This window comes from Hippoglossus hippoglossus, chromosome 9, assembly GCF_009819705.1.
Source record: "Hippoglossus hippoglossus isolate fHipHip1 chromosome 9, fHipHip1.pri, whole genome shotgun sequence".
Taxonomy (NCBI): Eukaryota; Metazoa; Chordata; class Actinopteri; order Pleuronectiformes; family Pleuronectidae; genus Hippoglossus; species Hippoglossus hippoglossus.
The window spans coordinates 896,971-914,303 of record NC_047159.1 but is presented as its reverse complement, the minus strand read 5'-3'; positions in this window follow the sequence as shown (position 1 = coordinate 914,303).

Here is a 17,333-nt window from a genome sequence, read left to right as displayed (position 1 = left end):
GGAAGCACAGACCAACTGCTCCCCCCACAGGCTGTTGAGCAGAAGTGAAAACTGGCAGAAGTGAAGTTGTTTATAACAGTTCATCAGCTTCTGTTCCTTATCCTCTTATCCACTGTAGTTTCAACAAGTGTGTTTTGATCTGTGAAAAAGCACAAGCACAGGAAACACCTACAACGGATGTTGGGGATGATTAAATGTTGTTTGGACTTTCCAGAGGTGAGAGATGATGAGTGGGAGAAGCTCGGACCGGACATCGCTGCAATGCAACGTCTGAGGAACCTGCCTGAACACATGTTTCATGAAAGGTTCAAGGATTCTGCACTACAAGATTTGATAATTGTTTTAAATGTTGTGACACTGTCTAGTGGTGTTTTTTATAGATTTAATGTGGAATCTTTATTTCATTGACAGCGACACTGGAGACAGACGGGACAGAGAGGGGCGTGAGAGAATGGCCATGACCTCCGTCAAAGAGCCGAAGCTGGACTCAAACATGAACTACTGTGGAAAGTACTCCGCCCTGAAACATGGTGTCCATGCAGCCAGGTGACCACTGCAGCTTGCCCACTTGTTTATTCATTAGAATATAAGTAGATTCATCATTATTATTCACTTTGATCATATTAATGATTCCAATGAGTAGGAGAGTGAAATGTTTTCGTGCTCAAATGTTCTGAAATCACTTTCCTCAGACTGTCCATCGCTGCAGCTCCTCTTTCAGCCACTGTCCTTAACACGTGGCTTCAGCTCCTGTCTCTTTAAGACCCTCCTGCTGTTGTGATTGGTCACTTTCATCACGTGAAGGACTTGTTAACCTCCATTCTCGCTGTCCTTGTTCTTTTTTACATGACATCACAATAATACAGAAATATTGTCTGGAGCTTCAGCAGCTAAGAAAACAATTGTCTCCTTTAAATTCATTTTTTCGCGTAGCTACTATGAGCGAATGGATTAGGATAGTTTTGGTAAAAGGTAGAGGATGGATTTTAAATTCAAGTTTTGATTCAATTTTACTTGTAAAGCACCAAATCATAACACACATTATCTCAAGGCTCTTCTCAATGTCACACAAATCACATAAAGGTGACACAAAAGCATAGATTTTAAATAAAGATGGACGACGTGACAGCTCCCAAAAGTGAGGACAAACCATCTTGATCGCCACCTTGTGGCTGGCTGAGGTGAAGGTATTAAACCTGCCTCCGTGTTAGCAGATGGGACATGAACCAGACATAGAACTCAAAGTAGACGTTAAATAAAAGTCGTCAAAGATGTTTCTGTCATTTCAGTTCCTATCTCACTGATGTTGGTTCAAGTGTTTCTGATCAGTTTGGTTTTATTCGTTATTTGATGATATGAAAACAGGCTGAGACGTGATGATTGACAGCTGAGGCTGACTCCTGATTGGTCGATAAACACAAATGAGGTGTTCCTCCTCTTAAATCAGAGACAAATGAACTTTTCACGTGGTCTTAATCTGATTTCATGAGATAGTCGCTGATCCCTCTATGGCATGAACATGCTGATCTTCTTTCAGGGCGGATATTGACCGAACCCCAATGAGTTTGCTGGAAGGTCTTCAGGACTGTGAGGATGTCCCCGCCTGCATCATTCAAAGGGAACAGGTTGGTGGATTTTACAAGAAAGTGGGAAGCAGCACTGAGTTTAAAAGAACTGAAATCAATCTGTCTGTTTAAAGAAAATAAAACTATTATTAAAAGACTTGATTGATCAAATTACTTGGAATGAGATCCCACATCTTTCACGCTTATGTGGGATGTAGGGATCAGTTTAAAGGGATAGTTCACAGAAAAATACAAATTCCCTCATCATCTACTCCCCACTACGATGGAGGGTGAAGTGTTTATCCCCCATTCGACTCGAAACGACGTCATTTAAACCAAGTTGGAACCCCTGAAAGTCAATAGGAAGTGGCTAAGCTAGCGGACGTTAGCATTTCCGACCGTCCCTGAATGCACCTCGTCAGAAGACATCAGCTGACTTTAGGCTGATGTCCCCCCCCCCCCCTCTATCTGCATAGTTGTGAGTAGATAATGAGCGAATTTTAATTTCTAGTTGAAATATCCCTTTAAAACCAGCATCGACATTCATGATACACGTGATCGATATCAGACTCTGTAACTTTATTCTGATCGAACTACCTTCTGTCTTTTCATTCATTATCTCTTGTTTTGACTTATTTTCTAGGACCTTGAAACCTTCTTGGAAGGTTTTGAGAAACAGAAGATACAAGATTGGCTGCTCCGTGCATCTGAGACCTCACACAGCTACAGTCAAAAACTTCTGGTCATGACGGACAAAGAGAAGTCAACAGAAGACAGAGTCCAACAGGAATACAGCCTGGATCCTCATTACTCAGTAATAGTCAGCAAGGACTGTCTGTACAATGAGTCCTGTTGCCCTGAGGCAGACGGCTACACCGTAGTGCAAATATTTGGAAGTGTTTCAGAAGATGGACAAAGTGTATCTGGGCTTTCTGGCTCATCTCTTGCTGAGCTGATGTTCAAACCATCACTGACAGGTTCTCCAGTGTTCTCCCTTAATGGAAGCACGTCCACACACTTCCAGCAAAACTTCATGCGCTTTTTTCAGATCCGTGGAATCAAAGCAGTCTTAGAAACCAACCAGCAGAATCACCAGCTGTACCAGGTCATGGATCAACCCGGCTCAGTTTCCAGCTACAGAATTCCACAAAGACCAGTTGATCACACCACACAGTACGACCACCAGCAGATCATCATGATGGAATCTGACCTTGTGGTCAGAAAAGCTGCAACTTTTCTGTATGAGAAGCATCCAGAGGTGAGCTCTGTCTACATTCTTGATGAAAACCAAAGACCAAAACTGATCCGTGGGGCCTCTGTGCCTCTGTCAGAGGACAGCAGACTGGTGCTGGTCGGTCATGGGGCGAAAGACAATTCAGGAGAGACGAGATTGTCTGGGTACGGAGCCCAAGATGTGGCCAAAGTTATTCAGAGGACCTCCAGAGTCAGTGATACGATCAAAACAACAAGTGTGGTGGCATGTGAGGTCGGATCCGATAAAGACTTCATCCAAACCCTGCTGACAGAGCTTCGTGAGAGCAGCATTGAGACAGAGCTGCACCTGAGGGATGCTGTGATCCAGGTCCGGCACACAGGACAGAAAATTACTCAAGAAATCTCTCCAGACGGACTGAAGTGGCGTCACAAAGACGACAGCACGAAGGTGGTGGCAAACCTTGATAGAAACGGAGACGCAATTATTAGAAATGAGCCTGGCAGCAAAGGAGAGGCAGTGTTTACCAATGAAAGGAACTTACTGATGGACAACGGTCAATCAAAGTCGGTTTTGAGCTACAGAGACAAGTGGCCAAATGAGCCGAGGAGATTTCTTCCCCAGGATGAAGACGTTAAGACGTTCAGTGATGGCTTATATAAAGTTGAGGCTCTAACTTGGGGATTCTTTCATCCTGATCAGCCCCTTCCAGAAAAGGTCAATTTCCAAAACTTGCAACAGATAGAGAAGCAGTTTTTTATTGGGAAAAAAATCATAGATAATAATGATAAGGAGACAATAAGTAGGATAATGGACGAGCCAGAACTAAAGCGCATTCTTTCCAAGTGTTATGAGATTAAATCAGGCAAAGATGTAAGAAACATCATCCGTCACTATGCAAAGACGGGAGAAAATGAGCTCACATACCTGATGATCAATGACTGGATATTAGAAATTAATCCTGTAAATCTGTACGTTCGTCCAGTTGGAAAAAAGCTTGACAACAATGAAATGGAAAATGAGGACAGAATTAATAAAGTTAAGGATTGTGTTAATGAACAGATCGGCAAAGAAAGATACAGCCAAATGAAACCTAATATAAACCCAAAGGGGAAATATGTCAATTATGTGGAAAGTATTTTGAAGGGAGAGCACACAACTGTCCCAAGTCTTTCCACTGAGGCCTGGTTCACCACATACTTCACAGCCTCAGTTATATCTGAATCTGCTAGAAATTTCCGGACATTTCCTCTGACTCTCATGGCTCTGGATATGATAAATACAGGAAACCATGACGCTGCAGTGGATTTCTTTTTTGATGGACACCCAATGGCAACAGGAGGGAGTTGGATTGACCCAAGCAGTCGTGGATTCAGTGGCTCAGCAACAGCAACAGCAACAGAAAAAGCAACAGCGATTTTAAAACTAAAGACAGTCCTAGAAAAAGAGCTCAAACTGTACACCAAGTGGTTAGAGAAAGGTAACCAAAGGGTTATGTCTCGGATACTGGATGTTGCGGATAAATACAAGGTGATTGGAAAAAAATCACCTGAACGAGAAACCATATTAAAAGATTACAGCATTTTTGAATCAGAAGTAGTCCGAGTTTGGAATCAACCATCTGGTGCCTTAGGAGGATACGATGACGGCCACGTAACATCGCAAGACTTAAAATCTGCCTCCGAGTTGGAAAACACCTTCAAACTGGAATCCTACTATTCAAGAGCATCTGCGTCATTAGCTGAAGAAATCCACAGCCAGCTGAAGGAGACATATGGTGAAACTCTGGCGGGACTGCATCTCAAGGAGGGAAGTGACCGAATAGAAAAGGGACAGTTCATATGTGAGCTGGTGTCGAAGGAGACTGATGCCAAACCTGTTGAATTCAGGGTTGAGTTATCTGCAGAGAGTCGACGCCACAATGAAAATGTGTTAGAGGGCATTGACACAGCAGCTCAGGACATGGAGGGTTTAAAACCCCAACATCCAGTCAACAAGTATGCAGAGCACACTGGAACTGCTGTCGGTGCACTCGGCCTCCTGCTGGGCATGAAAGGAGCTGTTGATGCTTTTGAACAGGGGGACATTAAAGATGGTGCAGTGGGAGCTTTGCAAACAGCTCATGGAGTCACAGGTATGACCATGTCTCTTATTGCAAGACAAGCTCTGTCTTCAGAGACAAGAATCGCCAGAGCTGCAGCAACGATCATGAGAAGTCCTGCAATGAAGGGCACCATGACAGCTCTACCAATAGTGGGGATTGGATTTGGGATATACAATCTTAAACAAGATATAGAGAGGGGGGGTGCACTGGGGGGGATTGATGCTGTCTTAGATGCTAGTATGGTTGTTTTGGATGTTGTTGGACTTGCTCAGCCTGAACTGGAACCTTTTATCATGCCTATAAACCTGGCTTTATCAGTGCTCCGGATGGTCTCTGATGATATTTATATGGGCGTAGAGCAGGAACTCAACAGTCTCCCCACGGACGCTGGACTTCTGGATAAACTGGGGGCTGTTGTTGTTGGCGTTGAGAAGGGTCTTCTCCATTTTGCAATTCAAGTGGCTAGTGTGTTTTACAATTGGCATTATGATGAAATTCAGGAGGGTAAAAAACTTGTTGAGCAGATATCAGACTATAAACAATATTACACAGTTATAACGGAACACGATGGAGCGACTGCCATTGATTTTAGTAGCGGCAGCTCCTCTTGGAATGGAGGAGGTATTGACTTCTGCCTGGCTGATCAGGGTCAGTCTCAGTTCTGCATGAACTCTTTTGTATCTAGTGATGAGACTTTTGGGAAAAAGTGTTGGAACATTAACACACAAGGAAGCAATGATATAATTCTTGGCCTGGGAGAGTCACATGAATTACAGTATAAGACACTATATAATAAAATACTCTGGTTCATACCAGCTGGCTCTGTGAAAGTGGTTTCTGGTTATGAAGCGGTGTCAAATTCAAGATATGGAAAATACAAAGGAAACAGAGATGCTAATCGCTTTTTTGCAGTTGACAAATCAGAGGACGAGCGAGTGATGGAGCTGATGTTGACTTACTATTACCAGCTCTATGGGGAACCAGGTGATGACATATTCTTCCTCGGTCCACAGAGAAGTTACGTCGAAGGCGCTGGTGGAAACGACACATACATCATTCCTGTCAACGGCGGTAAAACAATCATTAACAACTACGATCCATCTAAAGCTCTGGACACTCTTCACTTCACTGCTAACTACAGTCACATTTCTGTGTCTAAATCTGGGAACGACGTTGTGTTTATGTATGAGAGCGACCACACTGTGACCATTCAAAACTGGTTTTCAGGAGAACTGTATCGTCACATGAACATGATGTCAGGAGACGGAGTCTTATTCGAGATTTCCTCCACTGTGGTTTCTTCTGTTCGGCTGGTGGCCAGAGGAATTAACAAGATGTTTCAGAAACATGGTGAATATGTGAACGCATCACAGCCACTTTTACAGAGAGTCACAAACATCTTTGGCTCTCAGTTTGATGATGTGCTCATTGGAAATGGAGAGAAGAATCTCATGGATGGAGGAGGAGGTGGAGATCATCTGACTGGTGGTGAAGGAGGAGACATCTACATGGTGAAAGGTAGAAATCGTTCTTCAGTGATGATTGAAAATTACTCCAAAGACAACGAAACAGACACGGCCCTAATAGAAGCAGATCTAAAGACTTTGAGCGTCACAGTACAAGGGGATGATGTTGTTCTGACAGCTTCGCATGCGACTACAGACATTAACGTGACTTTACTGAACTGGTTCCGATCACCGAACGACAGACACTTGTTCTTCATCACCAACGACATGATCTCTTTCACACTCTCAGCTCACAAGGATGATTGTCTGGATGCTCACACATTCACCAGCTGCATAAAAAGCTTCAGTATTGATTACAGCAAGGCCACATCTCCTGTGCTGGTGGACCTCGAGGAGTCTGAGGCGTATGAAAGTGTGACAGAGGTCCGTGGGTCAGCCTTTTCTGATGACATCAGAGGGAACGAAGAGCACAACGTGTTCCTCCCAGGAGGAGGTGATGATAACCTTCAGGGTAGAGGAGGTGAGGACTGGTACGTTATCACACCAGGCCAAGGAATTAAAAACATCAGCAACTTCTCACCAGATCTAGTCATGGACATTCTCTTCATTAAAGATCAATATCAGAATATAACATGTACTTGTGATGTACGCAGCATCACCATCTCTGTATCTGGCAGAGAAAATGTTGTTTTAAACTCCTGGTTTGAGTCAAAGTATCATCAGCACCTGCAGATCAAGACCAGCGATGGAATAACAGCTGGACTGAGTTCGAACATCAGCAGCTGTGACGACATTAAGACTTTAATGTTCCCCATTACTGTTGATTACAGAAACCAGAAACCTGAAGCACTTTCCCAGAAAGAGTCAGACCAGGGAGGAGAACATCCGGAGTGTTTCAGATATAGAAGCAGGAATTCAAAGGAGAGGCTCTTCTGTGGCCTCCAAGGCAAAGTGATGGTAATGGCTGAAGTTGACTCAGTGAAAGAAATGCTTGGCTCGGCAGGTTTCGACATCATGGTTGGGAACAGGAATGACAATTTGCTTGATCCTTCCACCGGGGGTGCACTGATGTCTGGAGGTGAAGGAGAAGACACTTACATCATCAAACAGGGATACGGAGACAACTTAATGATCGATAACTTTGCGAACGACCAGAAAATAGACACCGTGTTGATTGACATGGATTTTGTCGCTGGCGGCCAAGTTACCCTGGACTCATCATCAACAGGAGATCTGAATGTGACAATCACAACAAAAGGGGAACAATTCAAATTCACACTGATCGGCTACAACGACAGTTACCAAAACCAGCACCTGGAATTTCAGAGCTCTGACGGCGTCATTTTTAAATTGAAATCACTGAACTCAACTGCAGAAGTTCCTTTATTCCAGACTGAGGCTTTCAAAGTGACTCTGCCACCGTCGCAGTCCGACTGTCGCTTCGACCTCGGTTCTTGGCAAAATCTGTCAAAGGTCCACACGGTGCAAGGTTGCCCCTCCCAGTCCAATGACATCCTAGGTAACGATCAAGACAACGCGCTTATTGGTGGGTGGAAGGATGACACCTTGGAAGGAGGTCAAGGAGATGACACACTGATTGGAGGAAATGGAACTGATATCCTGATTGGTGGGTTAGGAGACGATACTCTGTATGGCGAGGATGGAGATGACACAATGATGGGAAACTCTGGCAGCGACGTCTTCATTCCTGGACCTGGAGCAGATCTAATAGACGGAGGTCCTGGCAGAGACACAGTTCTGTACCGGGGGGATCATGTAAAGGGTCAAGGAGTTTATGTCAACCTGCTCACTGGACAAGGTCGCTACGCTGATGCCGAAGGGGACGTATTGAAGGACGTGGAGACTGTGATTGGCACCATCTTCTCTGACATCTTGCTGTCTGGTTACGAAAGTTCCCTTCTCAAAGGTTCGGATGGCGACGACATCTTGGTGTCCACTGGTGGCGATTACCTGGTCGGAGGGGATGGAAGCGACATTTACATGTTGGCTTTCCAGCGCGGCTCAGTCACCATCGACAACTGTGCAAAGGACAACGCCACAGATGTTCTGTACTTAGGATCACGGTCACTACTGGCGTTCGACTGCCAGATCCTCTCTGACAGAGTTATCCTGACTTTCTTTTCATTCAACCAAACAGCTGTGAAGATTTCACTGGAAGGCTGGATCGGTGATGAAAGCACCTGTGGTCACCTGGTGCTGGTTTCCTCAGGGGTCCAGATGTCAGTGGACAAGCTGTTAGAGGAGTGTCGGTTCAAACAGGAGGAACAAGTTGTGCTCATCAGTCATCAGTTGGAGCATCTGAACCACTACTATCAACAGCTTCTCTATGTTACAGATTTGTAGGACAAAAACGTCTGAGTTCTGACATACTGCAGAATAGAGTAAGCTTTAAATCTGTACGTCTGCCCATGAATAATTAGAATCAATTTTCCTTTATTAAAATCAATGGCTTTTAATGAAATTCTCTGCTTGTAATGTTTTACTAAGGAAAAACTTCAATCTGTGATTTTGTTTCCTGTGCCGAGCAAATGACAAATACTTGGTTGTAAAGGCTCATCGTTTATTTCTAACTCTTTTCTAATGATGAAGAAACATGTTTGATGAAAGATGGGTGATGGTCTGCTCAGTGTTGTCAGTGGTGAATAAAAGAATGAACTTGATGAGCCTCACTTGTCCTGACTTGAATTTATGAACTTATTTAACATGCATCTGTCGACAGAGAAGATTCTGAATCTAACAAACAGTCAAACCAAAGAGTCCACAAAACACATCTGGAGTCTCAGGGGTAAACAGTGTTAGAGCAGAATCCAACACAACGGAAGTAACGACGTCATTTATACCAAGTTTCAAGCCTAAATGTCCACCGGAAGTGGCTACGCTAGCGGACGTTGGCATTTCCGACGGTCCCTGAATGCACCTCGTCAGAAGATATCAGCTGACTTTTGAATGACGTCGTTTCCAGTTGAATATAATATAACCCTAACCCTTTGTGTTGGATTCTGCTCTAACATCCCCCCCCACCCCATGTGATGACGGCTCCCAAAAGTGAAGCCAAAGCGTCTCCTGGTGGCTGTCTGCAGTATCGATCATAAACCCTCCTCCTCCATGTTTGCAGATGGGACATGGACCAAATATAAAACTCAAAGTAGACGTTAAATAAATGTTTGTAAAGATGTTTCTGTCATTTCAGCTCGTTCTTCTCTCTCTGATGTTTGTTCAAGTGTTTCTGATCAGTTTGGTTTGATGATATAAAAACAGGCTGAGGATTGGTCAACAGCGTGTGTGGGCGGGACCGCGATGCTATGGCTCCACTCCACCATCACTACTGCACAGACTGACACTAAATGACATCACCACAAGATGACAGGGTTCCAAGATGTTTGTCTTCACTACCAGGAAGTGGAGACGCGTCATCCATCTTCATTTACAGTTTATGGTTTTTACCTTCTTACACAATATGATGACATCACCAGCTTTAACCCTTGTGTTGTCCCTGCTTCCCCCGGCTGTTGGCTGTGAGCGTTTGGGTACTGATTTAACTAACCATTGTTGTGTTGTCCCCACTCCTCCTCCTCCTCCTCCTCCTCCTCCTCCTCCGACTGTGGACCCTAACCCCCCCCCCCCCCCCCCCCCCCTCACATAGCCCACCACATATTAGCACGGACACGTAGGGCAATAGACAAGTGACCGCGCAGTCCCTCCGTGACATCGAGAACGACCCGCAACCCCTGGTTCCTCTCCGGGCGTCCGGAAAAAAAGAATAACCTCTGAACGGAACCAGTTGCTCGTCCACGGTCACTTCGGGCCCCGGGTTGTAGGTCTGGCACCCACGCGCCCCAGAGCTCTCGCACGGCCGCCAATTTGTCCATGGCACGTCTCGCTCGTCTCGCGGTCGTCGAAGTGCAGCATTCTGGAGTACGTGTGAAAGACTTTGAGCGGCATCGTGGCACGAAATATTGCCCGGCCGCTCTTGGCCTCCCACAGGTTGGCCGCGGCCTCGCCCCGGGACCTGTACACGCCCGCTAAGATCAGCAGCCCTACGTAGGCGCGCAGGTCGGTCTCGTCCATCCCTTTCCAGTCGTTGCGGTATTTTCGATGACCCTCCAGATTCGTCATCTCCAGGATGATGTTCTCTCCCGATGGGCGTAACTGCGGCGGCGGCGCTTTGAGCCGCAGCAGAGGAGGAGGAGGAGCAGCGGCCCTCCTCTCGGTTGTATACCCTCGAGGACCATGTTATTTCTCCGTTTCTTGACAGGAAGGTCTCTCTTTCCACGAGTCCGGTGGTGGTGGTGGTGGTGGTGGTGCCGTGGTCTTCTCCTTCTTCTCCTTCTTCTCCTTCTTCTTCGCCTGGGTCTCCTTCTTCTTCTTCTTCTTCCAAGGATGAGCACGATGACGAATCTGCAGCAGCATCACACACTGGGTCGTAGTCTTCGTTGCCGTCATCGCCATTGTCGTTTTCATCGTCTTGGTCTTCTTCTCGGTCCGCTTCTCGGTCTGGCTCTTCCGCGTCCTCTTTGGGTTCAGAGGATTGTTGCTGGGAGAACAGCTGTTGGAGAACCTGTTCTCTGGTGAAACGCGCTTGGCGTGACATCGTGACCTGGACAGGGAGAACGGCACACGGACGGGTCCTGACTTGTACCGGATTTATTGTTAGTAATCTATTTATATCCCTATACACGTGCACACACGTTGTGGGTGGGGAATTGCTCGACAATACAGCTGATTCCAGTTGTGATCTCGGGAGAAACACACCGGCCTCTCTGTGGGTCTAAATGACCCCAGGAGAATCAAGAATGACAATCCATGGGTCACCCTAACCGGCCAGGGCTTGTGGATGATCACACGCACGCACACAGACACGCGCACACGCACACACACGCGCACACACACACACACACACACAATCTGACCCAGGAACAACACGAGGGTTAAGTCACATTTCCTTTCCTGATAACTTCCTGTTTTTACAGAGTTTGACACATTTTATATGGAACTATATGTTCTATAACTAATACTCTGTTCTAATGTTGTCTTTTCAAAGTAAAAGTATGACAATCATTGCATGTATACTTGATTGATTCTGATGAATACAAATATTTGCCTTAGCTCGTTTTCTCTTTGTCGTGGGAGTGAAGTAAAAGTGAAGTGGCAGGAAGAGAAAGACAGACGTCTTATGATCAGTGAGATCGTCCTCAGACCTCAGGTCCTTATGTGGTGGAAAAGAAAAGTGACACCAACTACGTCCTCCGCACACCGGAGCGCAGCAGGAGAACACGTTTGTGTCAAATTAACACGCTCAAACCTTTCCAGAGAAGTTACCTAGGGGGAGCAGGGAAACACTGTGGAGAAGACCCTCTGATGGACAGCAGACCCTGTGATGGACAGCAGACCCTCTGATGGACAGCAGACCCTGTGATGGACAGCAGACCCTGTGATGGACAGCAGACCCTGTGATGGACAGCAGACCCTCTGATGGACAGCAGACCCTGTGATGGACAGCAGACCCTGTGATGGACAGCAGACCCTCTGATGGACAGCAGACCCTGTGATGGACAGCAGACCCTGTGATGGACAGCAGACCCTCTGATGGACAGCAGACCCTGTGATGGACAGCCGACCCTGTGATGGACAGCAGACTCTGTGATGGACAGCAGACCCTCTGATGGACAGCAGACCCTGTGATGGACAGCAGACCCTCTGATGGACAGCAGACCCTGTGATGGACAGCAGACCCTCTGATGGACAGTAGAACCTGTGATGGACAGCAGACCCTGTGATGGACAGCAGACCCTGTGATGGACAGCAGACCCTCTGATGGACAGCAGACCCTGTGATGGACAGCAGAACCTGTGATGGACAGCAGACCCTGTGATGGACAGCAGACCCTGTGATGGACAGCAGACCCTCTGATGGACAGCAGACCCTGTGATGGACAGCAGACCCTCTGATGGACAGCAGACCCTGTGATGGACAGCAGACCCTGTGATGGACAGCAGACCCTCTGATGGACAGCAGACCCTGTGATGGACAGCAGACCCTCTGATAGACAGCAGGCCCTGTGATGGACAGCAGACCCTGTGATGGACAGCAGACCCTCTGATGGACTCTGAGAACTCCGTCTCCCAGGGGGCATCAACGCCACACAGAGGTGTGAAAACCGACCTCTGGGCCCCATGACCTATGAGGTCACCAAGCCAATATAAGGCCAGGTCTCCCCCTCTTCTTCCTCTTTCCATGCACATCTCCGAGAGGAGCCCACCGCTCTGTCTGCACAAGAGGTGCAGCTTTCCACTCACCGAGCGAGGGAAACCTCCTCCGAATCCAAGCTCTACCAACCTTCAAGCAGCGACACGAGGTCCTGTCTGACAACGAACAGCAAAACCGCTGCACTGCACAACAGAACCACAAAGGCAGGAGCCACAAAACCAGCAAGACGACTTCACAGAACTTCGAACAGCACAGCAACATTTTTTTCCTTTTCATGGACGGGTAACACAACTGGGCTTAATAATTATACTAAGCTAAGCAAAGACTGTTTATATTCGATTCCTTGTGATGTTTATAAGTTTGATTTGTGTTGCTGTGATATTTTGGTTATAAGTTATTTGAAAGTTAATGTTAGTTGTGCTCTTCAGTCTTTCCTTGAATGCATCTCCCCTTCCTGTCTAAAATCCTAGAAAAAGTTGTAGCCAATCAGCTGTGTGAGTTTCTCCAGGAAAATAATATATATGAAGACTTTCAGTCGGGGTTTAGAGCCAATCACAGCACAGAGACAGCCTTGGCAAAAGTCACTAATGATCTTCTAATAGCTTCAGATCAGGGGTTTGTGTCTGTCCTCGTCCTGTTAGATCTCAGTGCAGCATTCGACACTATTGACCATAATATTTTATTACAGAGACTAGAACAGTTAATTAGCATTAAAGGAACCGCCCTAAACTGGTTTGAATCCTATTTCTCAGACCGCTCCCAATTCGTGCAAATTAATGATGAGTCATCTGTGCGCACCAAAGTTAACCACGGTGTTCCACAAGGCTCTGTGCTCGGCCCAATTTTATTCTCATTATATATGCTTCCACTTGGAAACATTATCAGGACACACTGTCAATTTCCACTGCTATGCGGATGACACCCAGTTATACTTGTCAATAAAACCTGAACAAAGTAATCAAATAACTAAACTCCAAGCATGTCTCAAGGACATAAAAACCTGGATGACCTGCAATTTTCTCTTATTAAACTCAGATAAAACAGAGGTTCTAATACTTGGCCCTAAACACCTTAGAGATGCATTATCTAACGATATAGCTGCGCTAGACGACATTGCCCTTGCTTCTAATGAAACAGTCAGGAACTTGGGAGTGATCTTCGATCCTGATTTATCCTTTAATTCTCACTTAAAACAAATTTCTAGGACCGCCTTTTTTCACTTGCGTAATATCTCCAAAATCAGACATGTCCTTTCTCAAAAGGATGCAGAAAAACTAATCCACGCCTTTGTTACATCCAGACTGGATTATTGTAATTCCTTATTATCAGGCTCCAGCAGTAAGTCGTTAAAGACTCTGCAGTTTGTCCAAAATGCCGCAGCACGTGTCCTGACAAGAACCAAGAAAAGAGAGCACATTTCTCCAGTATTAGCTTCGCTACACTGGCTTCCGGTTAAATCTAGAATAGAATTTAAAATTCTCCTCCTCACCTTCAAAGCCCTTAACAATATGGCACCATTATACCTTAAGGAGCTGTTAGTACCTTATCAACCCACTAGAGCACTGCGCTCCCAGAATTCAGGCTGTTGTCCCTAAAGTCTCTAAGAGTAGAGGAGGAGCCAGAGCTTCAGCATCAAGCTCCTCTCCTGTGGAATCATCTCCCACTTTCAGTTCGGGAGGCAGACACCATCTGTACGTTTAAGAGTAGGCTTAAACCCTTCCTTTTTGATAAAGCTTATAGTTAGAGCCGGTCCAGGTTTGTCTTAGACCTGATCTTAGTTCTGCTGCTATAGGTCTAGAAGGTCGGGGGACACATGACACTCGGAGCTTCTCTTTCCAGCTTCTCCTTCCTCTTCTCAATCTTTATCACATCAAAGTAATTCATATCCCATCAATACATGTCACTGACTTGACTTCTTCCCCGGAGTCCCTTTGCCTTATCGTCCGCAGATCCAGGGCCGCGGCTGTGGCCACATCATGGATTAGGATCTGGGGATCACGTATCAGAGGTCGTAATGGTGGATCCAGTATGGCGGATTCTGCATCGTGCTGGCTGATCGTGATAACAAAGGCAGATCCTTTATCGTGTTGGCATCAGATACTGGTAGTGGACCACGACCGAGGTGGCAGCTGATGATGGATCCTAATGGCGGCAGTGGATAATGACTGTGGACTATAGTGGCATCCGATCTTGATGGTGGATCCTGATCGTGGTGGCAGCTGACCACAGACTGTGATTGAAGCAGGACTGCTCGATACATAGTATTTCTCCTCAGACACTTGACCATTAATGACATTAATCCACCAATTCACTGACCTTCAGTTATACTTCAAAATGTTTACCCTTATCAATGCTGCTAAAACCTTTATCTTGATGTTCTCCTTTACACTTGACATCCATTGCACTTCTGTCCGTCCTGGGAGAGGGATCCCTCACATGTGGCTCTCTCTGAGGTTTCTACCTTCTTTACCTGTTAAAGGGTTTTTAGTAGTTTTTCCTGACTCTTGTTGAGGGTTAAGAACAGAGGATGTCACACCATGTTAAAGCCCTATGAGACAAACTGTGATTTGTGAATATGGGCTATACAAATAAAATTTGATTGATTGATTGATCTAGTAACTTTCTCTAACTTGGCACACACACAGACACACACATATCTCAGCACCCATCTCTCTGACCCCCCCCACATCAGTGTTAAGTTTGGCAGCTATTTTTGATTTAGTCTTAGTCTTTAGACGAAAATGCATATTAGTTTTAGTCACATTTAGTCATTTTTATCCTTCTTAGTTTTAGTCTAGTTTTCGTCGACGAAAACTCAGAACATTTTAGTCTAGTTTTAGTCACATTTAATAGCCACATTAAACTCCTCTTCCCTTCTCAGGCCCAGGGACCCCCTGTGCTGTGTCTACCACTGCATAATAGTCTAGCTTGCAGTACTTAGGTTGTCCATTAGATATCCCTCCTAGCATAGGTCTATAGGATGTGACGTATGTAGGAGGAAGGGACGAGTTATCTAACACATTAGCGGAACGAGTGAGAGTTGCAAGGCCAAAAGAAAGTCCTTACTAAACAGACAGACAATCCCAGCCGAAGCTCGAAAGGCATCATGTGAGGTGGCATATTTAATTGCACAGGCAAAAAAGCCACACACAATCGGCGAAACGTTAATTAAACCCGTGTAGATAAATCAGCCCGTGATCTGGAATCAGTGCCGCTGTCTAACGGGACTATTGCCCGGCGCATCACCGACATGGCCCAGGACATAAAGTCCCAGCTGGTGGACAGAGTTAAGAAAGGGAAATATGCTTCACAGTTCGATGAATCCACAGATATATCAAACTCTGCCCAGCTGCTTGTTCTCATCAGATACAGTTTTGACGGAAAACGTAATGCTGTTTAGCTCCGCGCTGGAGTGGACGTGCACAGGCGAGGACATTTTTACAGAACTAAAAGAAGAGGGACTGTCTTCAGAAAGCTGTACTGGTGTGTGTCGGGACAGGACTGGAGCGATGCTGGGGAAAGAGAGGACTGAAAGCGAGAGTCTTACAAGTGGCTCCGCTCGGACATTCCACACTCTGTGTTATTCACAGAGAATCTCCTGCAAGCAAAACACTTGAACCAGAGATTAAACATATTCTTGACATTGCGATAAAAATGGTCCACTACATAAAAACACGTCCACTGAATATCAGACTTGCTCTTGCGGGAGATGTGCTGAGCCGCCTGCGTGAGCTGCGGGACGAGGTGCGCGTGTTTCTGATGGAGCAGGATCCCAGCTGAGCACCTCACTGACCCTGACTGGTTAACAAGGCTGGCGGACTTGTGCTAAAAGACTTTCTCAGCCCTGACAAACATAAAGAATAAATACAGATCGCAGCTAAACGTGGAGAATGATCTCCGAGTGGCCGTCTCCAAAACAAAGCCCAGAATGCACTTGCTCTGCTCCATGCATGTTGCCCACCTATAGTGAGTTCAAGAAATTAAAGTAATGTTTAGGCTAAAATAAATAACCCTAAAGTTCAAATCAATTAAAGTTCATATTTAATATTAATATTAAATGTTTTATTTTGATAACCAAATTTATTGAATGCCGAAAGGCACACCATTTTATGGTATCACGTTTAATGCATTATTGCACAACACTGTTCTTTGTTACTCATCCCATGAATGTAACATAAACCAAGATATCGAATGATAAACCACACGTCTGAAGAAATCTCTCAAAAACCAGAACCATTAAAAGAAAACAGATGTTTCAGGATTTCAGTGCAAAGGCCTTCAGACGATCAGACCGACTGTTTTATTCATCACTTTCTGTTGGATGTTACAGATTCAACAGTTATTTGAACGTGAACTGATTGTTCGTCCGTCACACTCCACCAGCTGTTACAGACGATACTCAGGAAAATAAAAGCTTGAAAAGTTCAGGACATTTTGTCACACTTGTTGATATTAAAGCTGGTCGAAGAGGCTCCACATCAACTGTGAAGGTGCCACCAGGTGAGAGCCTGGAAATCCTGAAATCCTCATCCACAGTTTCAGCTCCTGAACCTCGCTCTCTCGCTTTTTGCACAAAAATGAAAACACAATCCATAAAGACAAAAAGTCGTGGGTGACTTTTATTTCCTCGCATCAGGAGCGTTGTGTTGTCCGTACGTCCGTTACTATTCCAGAAGCAAAGTCAAAATCAGAACCAGTTTTTTATGTTCAAAGTCTCACAGTCTCGATCCAGCACACGAGGATCTTGGAGTTTCCAC